The following is a 22,554-nucleotide window of genomic DNA, read 5'->3' on the forward strand; positions in this document are numbered from 1 at the left end:
GTTGACCTTGCAAGCTGTCTTGAGCTGAAAATCTGTTTCACCCTGTGATTTTGTCACTTCTGCTGCTCCAGAATTTGTTTAGATTTATTTTACAGGTATTTTAAGGGCTTTGGAGGGAGAGCTCCAGCAGGTCCATACTTTTTCTTTGCCACCTTGTCTGTATGCCATGCCACCAATTCCACTCTTGATTGGCAGTAGGCATTCATGTTGATGAATTTTTTATCTAGGCCAAGTCTCTCCTCCTTTGGTAGCCTAGTGAATCTCTCTCCCTGGAGTTTCATGATATTGGTGTCAGATATATTGCAAATAAAGAATTAGCTTAGTCTACTATAGCTCAGTATTATCAATCTCAAGAGATCCACCATTATCAGGACCCCAGAAAGCAGGACTTACAGATGTGTATTGTTGCGTACATTCAGTAAAAATTTACAAAGAGTGGGAACACTGAATAAATAATAAAAGTAGAATATATAATGACAAAGATGTGATTGTTAAAAGGCTCTGTGACCCTAAACAAGTAACTTAATCTTCACAACCTAAGTTTTTTCAACTGTAAAGTGAACTGGAGAAGAAAATAAGGAACCCCTCTAGTATGTTTACCAAGAAAACGCCAAATGGGGCCAAGGAGATTTGGACACAAATGAAATGACTTGAAAAGGTTGAAAGATTGGTTTGTTTTTGTCAATACAAAAACATTCCTCATTTTGTTTTTTGACAATAACATTTTAAAAATATATGACTGTTCACAACAGCTTTCAAAGAGATGTCAAGTTTCAAAGCATTCACAGATAGTTTTAAGATATCTATTGCCACTCAGATAATGCATCTACTCTGCTATATTATTGTTCAGATGAATCTTTAACACAGCAAACACATAGGCTGGCAAAAAGCAGTTATTAGTATTTATGGCAGTCATTGTAGTTGCTTCCCATCTTTGCACACTTTGTGGCTACTGTGATGAAAGTCTTTGCCATTGTACAATCATATTTTCGGTATATGTGTAGACAAAACTTCTGATTGAATAAAGATGGGTATGACAGAACCATTATTAATGTTGAAATCAAGAATCAGTCACTTGAATGAAAAAAAGATGTAAAGGATTAGTTCTTTATTATCATTAGTTCAAAACACTTGGCCTTTTCTCCTCTAAACCTAAACATTTTAAACCCAGGATGCATCTCATTGTCAAGTAAGAGATGATGAAGCCCTGAACCACAGTGGTAATCATGTGAACAGTGAAAGGAAGATACTAATGAAAGATCTTCTAAAGCTGAGGCCCATGAATTTTTAAATATATATCATATATATATATATGTATATTATATATACATATATAATATACATATATATATATAATGTATTATATATATATGTATATTATATATATATATATATAGGTGTGTATGAGTGTATGTGTGTGTATTTTTGTAAAAAGAATTTCAATACAACTGCTTTCTTTGTAATCTTGCACATTTTAAAACAACATATATTAAGGAATAAATAGGCATCATCAAACTCCTAAAGATGATATACACACACTTACACATTTATACACATATAGATAAACATATGCACACATATACATATACATACACTATATATATATATATATACATGTGTGTATTTGTAACCATTCTGGATATGGACAAGGAAGATAATATTCAATATGAGACTATCAATAATTATATGTTAGGAGAGCTCAAGAAGTAGAAACTTCATTTTAGAGGCCTAGTAGATGTCTAATTGAACTAATATGAAAACTTATGTGCCTAACAATTCTGGCTTCAAATAAGAGACTGCAGGTTTATATGCAATTCTGTTTTGTTTTTTTTTAATGAATTGAGTTAAATCCATTAATTGGATTGATTCATTAACTAGATTTACTGAGTGATTGGAGTCATTGTGTTTTCCTCATTAGAATTAAGGAAGATTTGAGAGAAGAGATAATAATTTCTATTTCATTGTTCATGAACGAGAAACTCCTATATTACATGCATTTAGAATTGTCCTATAGTTAGTTGGCAATATGTGACTTAGGAGAGAGACCAGATCTAGGCCTATAGATTTGGAAGTTATTAATATGAAGATGATATTTAAACTCTTGGAAACTGATGAAGCCCCCAAAAAAGAGCATGAAGAAAGTGGGGGCAAGCAGAGCTCAGGGTTAATTTTGGAGGTATTCTAGAATTAGAAAAGCTTTGGTTTCCTTCCACTCAGTGAACAGTGAAAAGAGTGAGAGACTAAAAGAAGGAGATTGAGGAGAAAACAAAAGAAATAAATTTTAAAAAAGCTTGAGTAAAAATAAGAGAGAAAATATCAAGAAGGAGAAGGGATTCAACAGTGTCATATACCAAAGAAAAGTGTAGAAAGACGAAGATTGGGGAACGCATAGGATAAACTTAATTTCTTTTTCACTTCTATATTCTTAATTTCTGATTCTTTTTTGTTTGCAATATTTTTAAAACAAGTATGATTAAAATATTATTATAAAAAAGAAAAAATACATAAAAGGGAAAGAAGATGGAAAAGTATTGTTCATATATTGCCAATACATGCTGTAAATTGGATGAAGAACAATATAGAAACAATCAAAAGTGATATTTTTTGTGATTGAACAACTGGTCTGGTCGAGTTTAATAATTCTTATATTGAATGTGGAGTTAGAAGCTACTGTAAGCATTATCTAATGTAATCCCATTATTTTACATGTGCAAAAATTGAATTATAGAGAGATGTTATTTCTGGTCATATTGATAGAATGTGGTTGAGGTAGAATTTAAAGCCAGGTCCTCTGTCTACATCTTGACGCTCTTTTCAAGATACCACATTAGTTCATCAGTTATGTATCTTAGAGAGTCGTTGCGTATAGACCATGAATTTGGTCCAAAGTAGAGAAAGATGATGATTTTTTTTTTTTTTTTAGTACTAAGTCAAGCTCTTTATTGAATAGTATTGTGAGATCCTCATTCTTGTGGAAGTGTCATGGGAAACGGGGTCCTGGGTTAGGGTAGTTGGATGGAATGAACAGTGTCATGTCCTCAGAGAGCTGGGATTGCAGTCCCATGAAAGGGTCAGTCTTGAGGAGCAGGGAGGGGTAGTGTCAGGGCACAGAGAAGAAATGAGGCAGCTGCTTATGGTCTATCTCCTCATCCTTTTCCAGGAACGCAGATAAGCACTCAATTCTCCTAGCCCTTGTGCTCCTCCAATGCACTCTCAGAGAGTGCCCAGGGCCACCTCAGCTGGGTCTCGTTCGGGGAAACAAAGACTCCAGTGGAAATGTAAAGGAAGGCCACAGATCAAAAGCGGTCCCCGAGCGCTGGCTGCAGGCTGTTAAGGTAGCATGTGGCACAGGTCGTGGGCATAGCTGGACCTGGAGTCTGCCTGAGTGACGGGCCCCACAATATGAATGACTTATTTGGTGGGCAGGCGACCGCCCCCGGTAACCGTGACTTTGACTATCTCGCAGTTATGTAGAGTATGTCAGTCCTTGGTCAGCAGGTGCGCTGGGGCTTGGTGGATACAGACATCCACGAAGCAGCTTACTAGCCAGGGAAGTGTTGGGTGCATTCACAATGGTGTAAGCTTCCAGCCTGGTGATGTCTCCTAAGAGAAGGAAGATTTTCTCATTCAGGGCATTGTCCTTGTTGTACTGGGGCTCCTCCTCCTTGGCGGTAGCCCCTTTTTGCTACCTCCTTCTCGCTCAAGATCTTCTTCAGCTTGACAAAGTCTGGGCAAAAATAATGTTACTCCCTCTGTTTGTCACTCGATTCCTATCAGAATACCTTTGATTTCCTTCCATTCAGTGAACATTGAGGTCTACCACGACCAGACAGGGAGTGGATGCCCAAGTCCACATGCTGGCCAGCCTAGATCCCTGTGTCCTGCAGAGGCGACAGAGTGACAAGGAGGGTTGTGCCCAAGGAGCCTCAACTGCTGCTATTGTGTGCTCAGGAGAACCTGTGGGCCAAGAAGAAAATATTTTAGGAAATCATATTTGTAAAGTTTCACAGAGCTTTCCTTTAGTTAACATAGCTCACTCTCACAAACGTCCACCTTTTTAACTCTAATAATATCATGACACTTTGTTATTATAGTACTTACAACAAAAATGAATTAGGAAAAGGTCTCCGAATAATTCTCAAATATTAAGACAAACAGAAGAAGGTTTCCAATACAGTGTGTGGATTTTCTATGGACGGTTGACAGAATGGTAGAGGAATAATGGGCTTTTCAAATAACTGACCTAAGAGAAAGTTTCAGTTAAAATTCATACAGGTTAAGAAGGATTGAGTAATCTTCATTCTGCATCAATGAAGGAAATATCTACCATCATAATATCTTCTTCAAAGAAAAATAAGCATAAGGAATGAAACACTCCCTTGAGTTAATATAGTTTTTAACTCAATGATAATGAAATTATAGAAGATTCTAAAGTTTAATGAGAAAATTACTTTGAGTATTTCTGTAAGGCAGTGCAAAATTAAGTTGTTCTCACTTTACATATGCACAAAATGAGGTTTAGAAATTTTAAATGACTTTTTAAAAATCACTATATGTGCTTATAAACACATATATCTACTCATATACCCATCACCTTACTTTAGCTTTTCTACAGCTTTCATTTGAACTTTACAAAGATGTTTCAAACTCAAAGCTCCCCTTTCATCAATCTCTTCTAAAATTCAACTGCCAAAATGATTTTTCTAAGCAACAAATTGTACCACATTACTGATTGACTTATTCAATAAACTTCAGTGACTCCATACTAAGTAGAGGATCATGTTATTTCATTTTTCACTCTTCCCTCAAAAAGTTTCTATTTTTGTGTTTTATAATTGATAATATAGTAATTTATTCATATAATTCATAGATATAAATAATTTTCAGGCATACTCATTTTTTAGTCAAATAACATTATCTCAAAAAATTGAGAATGTGACTAAGAGTTCATTCCCTTCTAATATCTTGTGTTTCTGAGGGTTTTCTCAGTTCTGCTTTATAATTTTTAGCACCATGTAATTTCCTGTACTGTAATTGTACTTGTCAATATTTGTGTTTTACCTTTGTTAATTATTAGCATTAGTTGAAAGAAAGCAAGTATTCAAACTCTGGGGATCCATACTAACTTAATGGAAAGCATTTTATTCTGCTGAAACTATTCCTGTTTCCCCCATTATGATTACAGGTTTTTTCACTTTGTTATGACTCTTTTTATACCTTCTAGCACTGAAATCATGGTAATATGAATTATGGACTGAGCCTAACTAGACATTCAGTTTATACATTTACTTACAGAATAAATTAGTGTCTACCCCCCATCCCAACCTCCCCCCCCCCCAGCAAATAAAGGTAAAGTCAAACTGATTAATTTTTCTGAAAACATTTATTTCATATTGTCTTTGATCCGTGTCTGCAGCTGCCAACCCTGAACCAGATCCCAGTATGACATTAATTAAGAGCTGCATTTGAAGAAGGTAGATTTATAGGAATAAAAAATGCTCCTATGCTACATATACAGAATACAGAACACACATACACATACTCTATATAGATGGATACATATATGTATATATAAACATATAGAGAAATATCTACAAATATGTACACATTCACTCACATACACATATACTGATCTGTATAGGTTATTATAAACACATATAATGCATCACATGTATCATTTTTTTTTTGTCTTATATGAAAAAGCCGCTGTTTGGAAATGTTTCCCACGGAATTTACTTAGGTAGATTCATTAATTGGGACACATCAAAAAAAAAAAAAGAGAGAAAGAAAGAAAGAAAGAAAGAAAGCAAAATACAAATCTCAAAATTCCAGCTCCTGGGACAAAAACTCACTATTTGACTAAAACTTTTGGTAAAACTGGAAAATAATATGACAGAACTAAGAAACTAACCACAGACCAACAACTTATATCGTGTACCAAGATGAGATGAAAATGGGTACATGATTTATACATAAAGGTTGAGATTATACACAAATTAGGACAGCAAGAAATAGTTTTTATCTGTCAGATGTGTTGAGAAGGGAAGAAATTATGACCAAACAATAGATAGAAAACATTATGAAATATAAAATGGACAATTTTGGTAGCATTAAATTTAAAAAGATTTTTCACACAAAGCCAATTCAATCAAGATTACAAGGAATCAGATAGCAGGGAAACAATTTTTACAGCCAATGTCTTTGATTAAGACCTCATTTTCAAATACATAGAGTCAAATTCACAAGAATACAAGTCATTTCTTAATTGATAAATAGTCAAAGGATATGAACAAGTAATTTTCAGAAGAATAAATTAAAGATATCTACAGCCATATAAAATGCTCTAAGTCACTATAGATTAGAGAAATGCAAAATAAAACAACTCTGAGATCCACATCACACCTATCATATTGGCTAACCTGACAAAACAGGCAAATGGTAAATGTTGGAAAAGATGTGTGGAAATTGGGACACTAATGCATTGTGGGTGGAGTTGTGAGCTGATCTAATTATTCTGGAAGGAAATTTTGAACTATGCCCAAGGGGTTATAAAACTGTACATACTCTTTAATCCAGAAGTACTACTGCTAGACCTGTATCCCAAAGAGATCACAGAAATGGGAAAAGGATTCACAGGTTCAAAAAATATTTATAGCAGCTCTTTCTTTGCTGGCCAAGAACTGGAAAATGAGTGGAGGTGCATAAATTGTAGGATGCCTGAACAAGTTCTGATATATAAGTGTAAAGAAATATTATTTTTCCATAACAAATGATGAGAAGGTGGATTTCAGGGAAAAAAATTACTGGAAAGACTTATGTAGATTGATGACAAGTTTAGTGAGCAGAACCAGGACAACACTGTACACAGTAACAGTAACATTGTGCATTGACCAGCTTTTAATTACAATTATATTTATTTAACAAATATCTCAAAGTATTCCTGAAAATGGAATAATTGATTACTTAAAAAATAAGGTAGCATAATTTTGGAAGTGGCATAAAGTTGTTTGAAAAAGGTGTGGATAAATCAGACACTCACATGCATCACAAATCTAGTCTAGGTTTTTGGTTTGGGGTTTGATTGGCTTGAATCTATGATTTTATCAACATAAAAAATTCATTATGTGGAAATGCTACCTACTAGGGGCTCTTACAAGTCTAGGGACTCTTTCATGTTTGCCCATCTAGGATGTCTCAGAAAAACAAGCTGAACCTATTTTATTGAAATGCCAGCCCTCTAACCACCATATCTTGCTAACTTTCTTATTTTGTATTTTTTTTTTATTTAGGAAAATTCTACATTAACTTTATAAAGTAGTTAACATGTGGTATTTGTGATACTTTTTTCAAATGGCTTAATCAGTTAGTAGACATATATTTGCATATGAGTTTGAAACTTATGGAATGCTTATAACACAGTTTCTATCAATTAATGATACTTCATGAATATTTCATTCATTTTAAAAAACTAATCTTTTTAATTAATTGATTGTAATAATATTCTTATACATAGTCAAACAATTTATGTTTGCAGAGTTCCTTAGGTCTTAAGTAGTAAGAAAAATAAGAAGTGATTCATTTTGACCAATGATTGTTATCTCAAGATCCTTTCTAATTTCTAATGCTTGCACTTTTGTGTTCCAAATGATTTATTTGATTGAACCATGAAACTCGTAATTTTGGGTTTTAATGTAAACAGCAAAATTTATGCTTTTAAAGTGAGTAAGAGCCTTATGACTGAAATCATCTTACTGTCTCTGAAAAGTGGTGGAATTAATCTGTATGACAGAATAAAACATTAAATAAAAAATTGATGTTTCTACCAAATTTTCCTCAAGTAGGATGTGGTATCCTGTCTTAATCACATCTATATATTCATCAGTGTTATGGGAGAAGTCTATAAGGATCTATTCTACTAAGAAATAGTTTTATATATGCCACTATGCATATCTTAGTTTTAAAATGTTGTCTAAATATGCTCTGATTCTATCGCAATCAATGCGTTGATCATGTGTAATTGTTTTTTAAACTAATGTATTTGTTTTCAGTTTTCAACAATCACTTCCATAAGTCTTAAATTTTCTCCTCTTTCCTCTCTCCCAAAGACAGTATGTAATCTTATGTGGGTTCTACACATACTTTCTTATTAAACATATTTTAACTTTAGTCATGTTGCATAGGGGAATTAAAATGAATGGGATAAATTATGAGAAAAACCAAAACCAAAACAAAACAAAACAAAACATTAACACAAGATAAAAGAGTCTGCTTCATTCTGCATTCTAATTCCATAGTTCTTTCTCTGGATGCAGATGGCATTTTGCCTCAGTAGGGTTTTGAAAATGTTTTAGTTCCTTGCATTGCCCTGAAGGGCTAAGTCTATCAGAAACAGTCCTCGCACAATGTGGCTATTACTGTATACAATGTTCTCCTGGTTCTGCTCATTTCACTCAGTTCATGTAGGTCTTTCCAGGCTTTTCTGAAGCCCTTCTGTCCGTCATTTATTTTAGTACAACAGCATTCCATTACATTCATATTACTACAATTTGTTCAGTCATGCTCCAATTGATGGGCATTTCCTTGATTTCCAGTTCTTGGTCATCACAAAGACATGGGTAAAAATTTTAAGATAAGTCTATTTTGGCCATCATAGAATATAGATATACTATATTGGAAAGCTTTTTTTTTCTTTATGGTGGTTTCACATAGGAGAATAGAGTCATAACTTCACTGTAGCTTGAAGGAGACACATAGCCCATCTGATAACTCTAAGGCTTCATCTGACAACACCAAATTCAGTTTTTTTAGTTATCTCTGTTTGTGCCCCATACTTACTTTTGTGACTCCATTAGTTTAATGTCTCCTCCATAGAATACTGAAGAGGTTAACCTCACTTTGGCACAAGAATGGTGTTATATAAAAGTCAAGTGTATTGTCAAAATTTAGAATGAGAAAACAGGGAGAAAACATTTCTAAGCTTACTTTGGTTCACTCTAAGTAATACAGAATTATAGCATAACAAAGTCAAACTATTTTTTCTCACACATAATCTAGTTTTTTTGAAAATATATTTACTTGAGCAGTGGTATAATATTTCTTAAAATTTTCACCCGTGCTTCATTCCCAAAGAGCAAATTTTTAAAGCCAAGAGGCAAAAAGTGGTAGAAGAAAAGGGCAAATAAAATACTTAAAAAAAAAAAGACACTCAGGTCATATACACACAAGGTAAGTGGTTCAATGCATATAATTATATCAAAATTATTCCTTATTTCTGTACTGTTGAAATATTTAGACATAGAAAAATATGGAAAATAAAACCAGTTAGAAATTTTGTGATGTGATGAAAGATACTTCGAATTTTTTGTAAAGAGAAAAGAAATCAATAGACATGATAGTTTTAGTGACAACGTGTCATTTCAGGGCCAGGAGGGACTGATTGTCACCAATAGTTGCATATTTTTAAAGATTTCTTTCATTTTTGTTTCATCCTAGACCTATGATTTCTCATTTCTTGGGAATTTCCTAGGTTGAAATCCCAGGTGTTGATATTGTAGAGCACAAAGGTGCGTAATTTTAAGTTCTTAAGAATTCCTTGTAGAAGCAAAGCCAAGATAGTGGAGTAAAGGCAGAGTCTCACCTAGTCTCTCCCCCCAAACAACTCCAAATATCTTTCAAATGACTCTAAACAAATTCTAGAGCAGAAAAATCCATCCAAAGACAGATTGAAGTAAATCTGTAGCCCAAAACAACGTGAAAGATCTGAAAATAAAAGGTATGATCCAAAAGGGTGAGAAAGGAGTGCAATCCAGCACAGGCCATACAAACAAACCCATACAGGATCATCTGAATCACTGGAAGTAGTGGAGGTTTCCCGACCTCTCAGCCCACAGAGGCCAAAGACAACTTAGAAGGTAACCAGGAAAGATCTGCAATACCTGGGTAATAGTGGAGCACAGTCCAGTACAATCTGAACCAGCACAACCTGGACACCAGAAAACCAGGAGAAGGCCTTAGGAATGACTGAGTGAGAAGAACAAACATCAACAGTTGCTTCTAGACCTTTCAGCCAACAGAAGGCAAGGGTGTTGAACAAATGATTGGAGGTAGATTACAAGGGTCTTTTTGCTAGCACTTAGTCAGGACTCTTGCTTTACCTATATTCACATTCAGGTCAGTCCTAGGTGGCAGTCCCAGAGTAAGCAGGAGCAGTAGCATAGCAGAGTTTGTCACAACAGTAGAGCAGGGACTGTCCACAGAGTTCCAGGGCAGAAGAGAGTATTTGTGGCTATTTATAGACAAGATCATAAGTCAGGAAGGAGTAAACATATCTCTCATTGAATCTTACCGTCTTGGAAAACCTGAAGGCTTACAGGTCACTAAAAATGTCTCTGAAAACAGCTGCATAAAACCCTGAAGCATGGGACCGTAGACACTGCACTCTGGAAGCACACTTTCCTTAACAAAGAGTTAAAAAGTAAGGTCATTGACTAGAAAAATGAGCAAACAGTGTAAAAAAACCTCACACTATAGAATCTTACTTTGGTGACAAGAAAGATCAAAACACACTCAGAAGGCAAGGAAGTCAAAGCTCCCACATCAAAAGCCTCCAAAAAAAATATGAATAGATATCAGACCTTGGAAGAACTCAAAAAAGATTCTGAAAATCAAGTAAATGAGGTAGATCAAAAATTGAGAAGAGAAATGATAATGAGGCAAGAAAATAACGAAAAAAGAATCAACAGCTTGGTAAAGGAGAAACAAAAAATACTGAAGCAAATTCCTTAAAAAAATTGACAAGGCCAAATGGTAAGAGCAGTCCAAAAAGGCAATGATAAGAATAATGCCTTAAATAGGAGAATTGATTGTGGTGGAGTCAATATGATGGAATAGAAGCAGAAATCTGCCTGAGGTCTCCTCCAAACCCTTTGAAATACTTGTAACAATAACTGAACAAATCCTAGAGGAGCAGATGCCACAAAATAACAGAGTGAAACATTTCCAACCCAAGACAATCTAGAAAGCCAACAGGAGGGGTCTATTTCATCAGGCTCAGAGTGGAGCACAGCCCAGAGTGTACTGTGCTGGCACATACAAGACTGGAGTAGCCCTCAGGGTACTGAATCACTGGGCTGCAGTTTTCAGACTTCTGAACCCACAAACGCCAAAGACAGCTTCAAAGGTCAGGGGGAAAATTCTCTCACCTAGGTGAGAGGAAAGTGGTCCAGTCTTAGCCCCAACCTCAGAGTGGTGGTAGCCACTGCTACAGTGACACTCTCAGCCTGCTGATGGTGGGGACATTGAGCAGCTGATCTGGGTCGCAGTCCTGGGTGGTGGTTCTGGCACAAGGATTGCTGGCATGGCACAGTTGGTTGCAGTTGTGAAGAGGGAATTGTTTTCGTTGTTCTAAGGCAGAAAAGAATGACTGTGATTGCTCGCAGACTACAGCAGAGGCCAAGAGAGGAGGAAATACCTCTCCTTTGATTATACTACTTTGGAGGAGCTGAGAATTTACAAGTTCCTGGAAATATCTCTGAATACAGCTGCACAAAGGCCCTGAAATTTGAGCCATTGCACACTGTACTTAACAGAGAGATCACAGGTCAAGTAATTGGCTGTGAAAATGACCAAAAGGTGGGGGGATAAGACTATAGAAGGCTGTTTTCTTGGTGAAAAGGTAATTTTATTTTGATGAAGATGAAAGCAGGCAACTGGAGGAATATCAAAGCATACAACCAGAGGAAGACATCAAGATCAAGACTTCTACACTCAAAGCCTCCAAGAAAAATATGAATAGCCTTAATGCATGGAAGAGCTCAAAAAGATTTTGAAAATCAAGTAATAGAAGCAGAAGAAAAATTGGGAAGACAAATGAGAGTGATGCAAGAAAATCATGAAAAATGAGTCAACAGCTTGCTAAAGGAGACCCCCAAAATGCTGAAGAAAGTAACACCTTTTAAAATAGACTAATCCAAATGACAAATGAGGTCCAAAAAATCAACGAAGAGAAGCAGAACTGACCAAATGCAAAAGAGCTCCAACAGCTCACTGAATAAAGAACTAACAACTTCATAAGAAATCAAGAACTTATAAAACAAAAACAAAAGAATGCAAAAAAGGAAGACAATGTGAAATATCTCGTTAGAAAAAGAAATGACCTAGAAAACAGATCCAGGAGAGATTATTTTAAAATTATTGGTCTATCTGAAAACCATGGTCAAAAAATGAGCCGAGACATCATTGTTCAAGAACTAATCAAGGTACAATGCCCTGATACTCTAGAACTACAGAATAAAATAGATATGGAAAAGATTCCCCAATCACCTCTTGAAAGAGATCCCCAAATTGTTGGTACAATATTCTAGCTAGATTTCAACTGTCTAAGTAAAGGAGAAAATATTTCAATCAGCCAGAAAGAAACATAATTTATTGTGGAGCCACAGTTAGGATAGCACAATAATTACCAGTTTCTACATTACAGTATCAGAGGGCTTAGAGTGGGATATTCCAGAAGACAAAGGAGTTCAAGTTACAACCAAGAATTACCTGACTCGAAAACTTGAGTGTAATCCTTCAGGGGAAAAATGGATGTTAAACGAGATAGAGGACTTTCAAGCATTCCTCATGAAAAGACCAGAGTTGAATAGGAAATTTGAAATTTAAAAACAAGTTTCAAGTGAAGCATAAAAAAGTAACCAGGGAAGGTAAATCATAAGGGATTTATTACAGTTAAATTATTTACATCCCTACATGGAAAAACAATGCTTTTCACTCATAAGAACTTTCTCATTTTTAGAGTAGTTTGAAGAAGTACATGAAGACAGAGGAAAGAATTGTAAATTGAATATTATCTACAAATAAAGTTGAGTTGAGAGAAGAATATAGTGGGAGAAAGGGAAAGGAAGAGGTTGAATGGGGTAAATTATCTCACATAAAAGAAGAAAAACGTTTTTACCATGTTGGGGAAGGGGGGAGGTGAAGGGAAGTGAGTGAACCTTACTCTCATCAGAACTGGCTCAAAGAGGGGATAACATAAACACTCAGTTTGATATAGAAATTTATTTTAGCCTACAGAAAAGTAGAAGGGAAGGGGATAAGAGAAGGGGAGTGATAGAAAGGAAGACCCATTGGGTAAAAGGGGAGTCAGAAGCAAAACAATTTTGAGGAAGGACAGGTTGAAAGAAGATAGAGAATAGAATAAATAGGAACAGATCAAGTTTCTCTGATAAAGGCTTCATTTCTCAACCACATGGAGAACTGAATCAAGTTTATGAAAGTAAAAGCCATTCCCCAATTGATATATGATCAAAAGATATTAGATTTCAGATGAAATAATCAAATCTATCTATAGCCATATAAAAACAATCTAACTCATTATTGATCAGAGAATTGAATATTGAGAGAATTCTGAAGTACTACCTCACACCTATTAGATTGCCTAAATGAACAGAAAAGGAAAATGACAAATGCAGGGGAATGTGACAAAAATAAGACTAATTCACTTTTTGTGGCTTTGGGAACTGATTCAACCATTCTGTGGAGCAATTTGGAACTGTGACTAAAGGGTTATAAAACCATTCACAAAATGGTAGTTCCTTGATTGAAGGCTTTTTCGTAGTGGAATTCTTTCAAAATACCTGAAATCCTACATCTTTCTGAATTTCGGCAAATAATTAAAAATGCTTTATGGGCTAAGGTCAGACTTGGTTTGATTCTAATTGAGACACCCGAGTATGTAAGAATGTATACAGTGTGAGTAAAGTAGTGCATCTAGCTATGGTATTTTAGGGTTTGGATAACTCCCTCCTCAAAATAAAATATTAGGACAATATTGCTAGCATTACATACCACCCTTCATGTTTGAAATTATTCCATATTATCAATGGTAATATTTTGGAACCACAATACAATTTTTTTGGAAAGTATATAATAGATAGTGTAACAGCACACAAAGTAGGATTTTTTGCTCTTCGAGTTTTAGCCAATCATGTGTCTTTCATTGAGTCTTGCCTTAGATTGAATCAATCAAGAATCTTTGATTAGCAATAGTATGTAATGCATATATATGTAATGGAGAGGGCACTCAGAAGTAGAACTGAGAGAGAAATAACCATGAGCAGGTTAGGGGAACTTGCTTGTAGGGAGGCATAACAGAAAGAATGTCTTTGATGTTGGCACTAGATTGATCTGTGTTTAATTCTCAGACAGAATTTTTCTCTGATGGTCTGTGTTAACTTCCTAGAAAGAAGCCCTGTCTGTTGGTCTTCATGAGTTGAGTAAGATGATGGCACTGATAATGTCTATAAATACTGTTATATCCTGGTTAAGTTTTGTTTCCCTAGGAACAAGGAAGAATTTGGAATGGAACAATCCCTGTGAACAGTGTGGAACAGTCCCCAATGTGCTGCCTGTGTGTGAACCCAGGAAAGAACTGGGAGCATCTGACCAAGTAGGAGCTTGGAAGTCAACCTGGAGTCAAGGTTAGAGAGGACTTGACTTGCACACTTGATACTGATTAAGAAGATTGTTCTTACTGTGACCTAGGTGTGGATAATGTCATATTTTTAAAAAGAACTTTACTTGAACAGTTGGTTATTGATTAAAGATGTTGTTATGAATGTTATGCTTTATTTTATTGAACAATGTTTAGTTTATTGCTGAATAGATAGTTCATTATACAATGCAATTAGACCCTTGAAATTGTTCACAGCCACTGTCCTTAGGTGTGTTGCCATGATGGTTGTTACAACAGATGGATATGCACACACAAGCACACACACATATGAAACCATACGTAAAATTACATATTCCAAACATCTATTTAATTTAGTATTTTATTTTCCCGCTGTTACATATAAAAATAATTTTAAATATAAATTTTTAAAACATAGAATCCCAAATTCTCTCCTTCCTTCCACATGGAACCTCTTTGAGAGGACAAGACATTTGATTGAGCTTATACATGTGTAGTAATGCAAAACATTTTCTTGTTGGTCATCTTGTAAAAGAAAATATAGAAAAAAACCTCAAGAAAAATAAAGTAGAGGGATTTGTTTTAATGTGTATACAGACATCATCCATTCCATCTCTGGGGACGGATAGCATTCTTTATCATGGGTCCTTCATAGTTGTTTTGGATCATTGTAATTTTTGAAAATAGCTGTCATTCTTAGATGATCATTTTGTAGTATTGATGTTCCTTTGTTCACAGTACATTTCACTTGCATCAGCTCATGTAAATCTTTTACGTTTTTTTTTCTTCTGAGAGCATCCTACCCATCATTTCTTATAGCACAACACCATATCATCATTATCAAAACCACAGTTTGTTCTGTCTTTCCCAATTCATGGATATGCCCTCAATTAAAAATTCTTTGCCACCCGAAAAGAGATACTATAAATGCTTTTGTGCTTATAGGTGATTTTGATTTTTTCTTTTTTACCTCTTTTAGAATAAAGACCTAATAGTGATGTTCCTAGAATAAAGATGTTTTCTTTATAATATTTTTAATGGTATTATACCCCTTTGTCCATAGTTCCAAATTGCTCCAGAGAATTTCGAATCAATTTGTGAATTTGTGACTTGTGAATCCAACAACAGTGAATTAAACTCTTATATTTTCCACATTACCTCCATTTGTCCTCTACTTTTCTGTTTATTTGGACAATCTAGTAAGTGTGAGATAGTACCTCAGAATTAAATTATCGTGAATTTCTCAAATCAATAGTGAGTTAGAGCTTTTTTTCATAGCGTAATAGATAACTTTTATTACTTCACCTGAAAAACTGTACATATCTTTTGATCATTTATAAACTGGGAAGAGGCTCTTATTTTTAAAGATTTGATGCAGTTCTCCATGTGGTTGAGAAATGAGGCCTTTATCAGAGAAACTTGATGATTTTCCTTCATAAGTACCATTGAGAACTGTATTTCCTTCCATCTTATTCCACACAGCCTCATTCATCTTATTCTCTCTTTCTCTTTTTACCCTCTCCTTCTCAAGTGTTTTGCTTCTGACTAGATCCTGCTTAAATCTGATCTCCCTTATATCACCTCTCCCTTCTCTTATCATGTTCTCCTCCTGCTTTCGTGTAGGATAATATCGATTTCTATGCCCAATTAAATGTTCATATTATTTTCTCTTTGAGCCAATTCTGATGAGAATAAGGTTCTCTCACTCCCCTTCACCTCCCTCTTTCCCTGCACTGTAAAACAATTTTCTTATGTGACAAAATTTACCTTATTCTACCTCTTCCTTTCCTTTTCTCTCAGTACATCCCACTCTCACCCCTCAATTTTATTTTTTCAGTATCATCGAATCATATTCAACTCACACCTTTGTCCTCTATATAAATATACTACTTCAAACTCATCTAATAATGAGCAAGTTCTTATGAGCTACAAGTATCATCTTTCTGTGAAGGAAAGTAAATAGCTTAAGCTTGATAAATCCCTCAAAATTTCCCTTTCCTACTTACCTTTACTTTTTCTCTTGAATCTTATATTATAAAGTAAAACTTTCTATTCAGCTCCAGTCTGACCTGAGGGTGGGAATGGATTATAACAGGAGATGTGAAAAGGAGGAGGCAGAAAATGATAAATTGTATCAAAGGAAAAGGCAGAAAATATTACAATAGAGGGAAAGAGGGGAGGAAGACGACAATTGTTGGAGAGTTACTCTCATCTGATTTGGTTCAAGGATGGAGCAACAAACTTAATTAATTATATAAACCTAACCAGCTCTACAGGCAATAGGAAGGGAAGGGGGAAAGAAAGGGGAAGGAAGGCTAAAGGAGAGTAAAAGGGTGGGGGACTGAAAGAAGAAAGGGAAGACTACTGGAGGGGATGGTCAAAAATTAAAACTGTGTTGTGGAGGGGAAGGAAGAAGGGATAATTAAAAGAACAAAAGTGGGGAAAAGGATGGAGGGAAAGACACAAATAGTAATCATGACTGTGAATGTGAATGGGATGAACTCTCCAATAAAATGGAGATTGATAGCAGAATGGATTAAAAACTATAATCCAACAATATGCTGTTTACAAGAAACACATTTAAAATGGGGAGATACACATAGGTTACAGATAACAGGTTGGAGCAGAATATATTGTGCTTCATCTGATGTAAAAAAGCAGGGGTGGCAATCTTAATCTCTGAAAAAGCAAAGGAGAAATAGATCTAATCAATATAGATGAGGAAAGAAATTCTATCCTGCTAAAAGGCATCATAGACAATGAAGTAACATCATTGCTATACACATATGCTCCAAGTGGTATAGCATCCAAATTCTTAGAGAAGATGTTGAGGGAATTACAGGAAGAAATAGACAACAAATCCATACTAGTGGGTGACCTTAAACTTCCCCTCTCTGAACTTGATAAATCTAACCTCAAAATAAATTAGTAAAAAGATAAGGAGGTGCATAAAACTCTGGGTAAGTAAGACATTATAAATCTGCGTAGAAAATTGAATGGGGGTAGAAAGTAATACATCTTTTTATAAGCAGTACATGGCATATATACAAATATTATTCATGTATTAGGGCATAAACCCTCACAATTCAGTGTAGAAAGGGAGAAATAGTCAGTGTATTCTTCTCAGATCATAATGCAAAAAAAAATTATATGGAATAAAGGGCCATGGAACGATAGACCGAATATTAATTGGAAACTATATAGTCTAATTATGAATACTGAGTGAGTTAAGCAACAAATCATAAAATAATCAAAAGCTTCATTCAATAGAATGACAGTAATGAGACAACCCACCAAATTTTATGGAACACTAAAAAAACTAAACACTAAAAAAAAAAACTTCTTAGGGGAAGTTTTATATCTTTGAATGCCTGCATGAATAAAATAGAGAAAGAAGAGGTTGACGAATTGAGCATGTAGCTGAAAAGGTTCAAAAAGAACAAATTGAAAATCCCCAAATAAATACCAAATTAGAATTACTGAAAACCAAAGGAGAGACTAATAACATTGAAATTAAGAAAACTATTGAACACACAAATAAAACTAAGAGTTGATTTTATGAGGAAACCAATAAAAGTGATAAATCTTTGTTAATTTGACTAAAAAAAGAATAAAACCAAATTGCCAATATCAAAAACGAAAAGGGTGAACTCACCTCCAATAAGGAAGAAATTAAAGCCATAATTAGAAATTACTTTACCGAACTTCATGCTCATAAACTCGAAAATCAAAATGAGATGGATGAGTATTTTAAAAAATATAAATTGCCCAGAATAAGAGAAGAGAAAGTTGAAAACATAAATAACCCCACCTCAGAAAAATAAATTGAGCAAGCCATCAATGAAGTCCCTAGGAAAAAACCTCCATGGCCAGATAGATTTACAAGTGAATTCTATCAAACACTTAAAGAACAGTTAATTCCAATACTACATAGGCTATTTGGGAAAATTGGGGAAGAAGGAGTCCTCCCAAATTCTTTTTATGATACAAATATGGTTTTAATACCTAAACCAGGAAGAGCCAAAACAGAGAAAGAAAATTATAGACTAATTTTTCTAATGAATAGAGATGAAAACTTTTAAATAACATTTTAGCAAAAATATATATATATATAGCAACTTATCAGGAAAATAATACACTATGATCAGGTAGAATTTATACCAACAATGCAGGACTAGTTCAATATTAGGTAAACTATTAGTATCATTGCTTATATGAACAACAAAACTAACAGAAACCACATGTTTATCTCAACAGATGCAGAAAAAGCTTTTGACAAAATACAACATCCATTCCCATTAAAAAACAATGGAGAGCATGGAAATAAATGGAGCTTTCCATAAAATAATAAGCACTATCTACCTAAAATCTTCTGCAAGCATTATATGCAATGGAGATAAGCTAGAAGCATTTCCAATAAGATCAGGGAAGGGGGAGCAAAATGAAGATGGCTGAGTAAAAAGATGCATATACTTTAGCTGTTCCCCCAAAGGCCATAAAATACCTGTATGGGAAGCCTCTCAAAGGATTCTGGAGCAGCAGGGGCCACAGAGCAATGAAGTTGAGGAGATTTACAGCTCAGGGAGACCTGGAGGGCTGGCAGGAGGGGAGGGTCACACTGAGTGGGGAGGGTAGTACAGCCAGCCTTGAACATCCAGCAGGAGGAGCAGGGTTGGAACAGGCCTCAGGAGCTGGTGCAGAATCCCCAGCAGCAGAGGTTCATAGATCCCTCAGCCCACAGGTGCCAATGACAGCTTCAAAGGTCAGTAAGAGTGTTTATTTTACCTTCATGACAAGGAAACTGGGTCCTCTCCTAGCCCTGACCCCAGTCTGAGGAGGCAGCAGTGGTGGCAAGAGCAGCAGGAGTAGCGGGTGGTGGCCACAGCAAGCAGCAGCTATCATCCATTGTTTCATTGTTGGAATGTTCAATGTAATGCCCCTGGGGGAACTGAGCAGCTGATATGAATCTCAGCCCAGAGGGGCAACTCCGCCCCCACCTAAAGCCTATAGGGGAATTGAGCAGCTGATCTGAATCTCAACCATGAGCCAGGCCAGGTAGTAAACTCCTCTCACTTCATTGTGCCATCTTGGAAGAACTGAGAACTTAGAGGTCCACAGAGTATACTCTACTCTTGACAAAGGACCCAAAAGTCAAGTAACTGGTTGGGAAAAGGCTCAAAAAAGTGGAAAAAATAAGACTACAGAAGGTTACATACTTGATTAACAGGTATTCTCTCCCATCCTTTCTGATGAGGAAGAACAATGTTTATCATCAGAGGAAGACATAAAAGTCAAGGCTTCTATATCCAGAACCTCCAAAATCATATGTAATGGTCACAGGCCATAGAAGAGCTCAAAAAGGACTTTGAAAATCAGGTAAGACAGGTGAGAAAAACTGGGAAGAGAAATGAGAAATATGCAAGAAAATCCTGAAAAGAAAGTCAACAGCTTGCTAAAGAAGACCCAAACAATGCTGAAAGAAATTAACACCTTTAAAAATAGGCTAACTCAATTGGCAAAAGTGGTCCAAAAAGCCACTGTGGAGGAGAATGCTTTAAAAAGCAGAATTAGCCCAATGGGAAAGGAAGTTCAAAAACTCACTGAAGAATGTGGTTCTTTAAACGTTATAATGGAGCAAATGGAAGCTAATAACTTAATGAGAAACCAAGAAATTGCAAAATAAAAAAAAATGAAAAAAATGGAAGATAATGAGAAACAATCCATTGGAAAAACAACTGACCTAGAAAATAGATTCAGGAGAGACAATTTAAAAATAATGGGACTACTTGAAAGCCATGATCAAAAAACGAGCCTAGACATCACCTTCCATGAAATTATCAAGGAAAATTGCCCTGACCTTCCAAAACCAGAGGGCAAAGTAAATATTGAAAGCATCCACTGATCACCTCCTCAAAGAGATCCCAAAAGAGAAACTCCTAGGAATACTGCAGCCAAATTTCAGAGTTTACAGGTAAAGGAGAAAATATTGCAAGTAACTAAAAAGAAACAATTCAAATATTTTGGAAACACAATCGGGATAACACAAGATCTAGCACCTTCTACATTAAGGGATTGAAGGGTTTGGAATATGACATTCCAGAAGTCCAAGAATTACCTACCCCGCAAAAATGAGCATATTACTTCAGGGGAAAAATGATATTTCAATGAAATAGAGAACTTTCAAGCATTCTTGATGAAATTATCAGAGCTGAAAAGAAAATTTGGCTTTCAAATACAAGAATTAAGAGACACAGAAAAGGTAAACAGGAAAGAAAAATCACAAGGCACTTACTAAAATTGAACTGTTTACATTCCTACATGGAAAGATAATATATGTAACTATTGAAACGTTTCTCTATATCTGGGCAGTTGGAGGGATTACACACACACACACACACACACACACACCACATATACACACTCACACACATGTATACTTTATATATATAAAGAGACAGAGACAGGGTAAGTTGAGCAGGAAGAGATAATATCTAAAGAAAAAGAAAATTAAGGGATGAGAGAGCAATATATTGAGAGGAGAAAGGGAGAAATGGAATGGAGCAAATCATTTGTCATAGAAGAGGCAAGAAAAAGCTTTTCTAATGGAAGGGAAAGGGGGGAGGTGAGAGGGAAAAAGTGAAGTTTGCTCTCATCACATTTGGCTTAAATAAGGAATAATATGTACACTCAATTTAGTATGAAAATCTATCTTACACTACAGGAAAGTAGGGGAGAAGGGGATAAGCAGGGTGGAGGGCATGATGGAAGGGAGGGCAAATGGGAGGAGGGAGCAGTTAGAAGTAAATACTTTTGTGGAGGGAAAAGGTGAAAAGAAAGAATAGAAGGAATGGGAGGCAGGACAGAATGAATGGAAATGCAGTTAGTCTTATACAACATGACTATTATGAAAGTTATTTGCAAACCAACAAATATATGGCCTATATTGAGTTGCTTGCCTTCTCAGTGGGGATGGGTGGGGAGGGAGGAAGGAAGAGAAGTTGGAACTCAAAGTTTTAAGAACAAATATTGAGAATTGCTTTTCTGTACAACTGGGAAATAAGAAATACAGGTAATGTAGTATAGAAACTTTTCTTGCCCCACAGGACAAGAGAGAAGATGGGAATAAGGGAAGGAAGGGGTGTTGGTAGGGAAGGTACATGGGTGGAAGTGGCAATCAGAATTCAAGGTGTTTGTGGGGGTAGGGGAGAAATTGGGAGAAAATTTGCAACTCAGAATTTTGTGGAAACGAATGTTGAAAGCTTAAACAAATACATAAATAGACAAATAAATGAATAAAGATTAAAAAGATCAGGAGTGAAACAAGGATGTCCATTATCACCACCATTGTTCAATATAATACTAGAAATGTTAGCTGTAGCAATAATAAAAGAAAAATAAATTGAAGAAATTAGATTAGGCGAAGAAGAAATTAAGTTATCACTCCTTGCAGATGGTATGATGATATACTTAGAGAATCCCAGAAATTCAAGTAAAAACTACTTGTAATAATAAGCAACTTTGGTTAAGTTCCAGGTTACAAAATAAACCCACACAAATTTTCTACATTTCTATATATTGCTAACAAAGCCCAACAACAAGAGACAGAAAGAGAAATCCCATTTGAAGCTAGGGTAGACAGTATAAAATATTTGGGAATCTACCTACCAAAACAAATCCAGGGGCTGTATAAACACAATTACAAAATACTTTTGCGCAAATAAAGTCAGATCAAAGTAAGTGGAAAAACATCTGTTGTTAGTGGGGATGCTGAGCCAATATAAAAATGAAAATTCTATTTAAATTAGTTTGCTTATTCAGTGCCATACTAATTAAACTATCAGATAATTATTTTCTAGAGGTAGAAAAAATAGTATCAAAATTAATCTGAAAGAACAAAAGTCCAGAATATCAAGGGAACTATTGAAAAGAAATGGTAGGAAAGCTGGCTTAGCTCTACCAGATCTCAAATTGTATTATAATGCAGCAGTTATCAAAACCACTTGGTACTGGCTAAGAAACAGAAGGGTAGACCATTGGAATATGTTAGGTACTCAAGACATAGCAATCAATGAATATAGCAGTCT

At 35.3% G+C, this 22,554-nt stretch overlaps 1 pseudogene; it reads right to left on the reverse strand.

Moving 5' to 3' along the window:
- Positions 1-3,100: 3,100 nt before the first annotated feature.
- LOC140508052 (ADP-ribose glycohydrolase MACROD1 pseudogene) overlaps positions 3,101-22,554 on the reverse strand; it is a 37,842-nt pseudogene continuing 18,388 nt past the window's right edge.

The sequence above is a fragment of the Notamacropus eugenii genome, chromosome 5 (assembly GCF_028372415.1).
Source record: "Notamacropus eugenii isolate mMacEug1 chromosome 5, mMacEug1.pri_v2, whole genome shotgun sequence".
NCBI lineage: Eukaryota > Metazoa > Chordata > Mammalia > Diprotodontia > Macropodidae > Notamacropus > Notamacropus eugenii.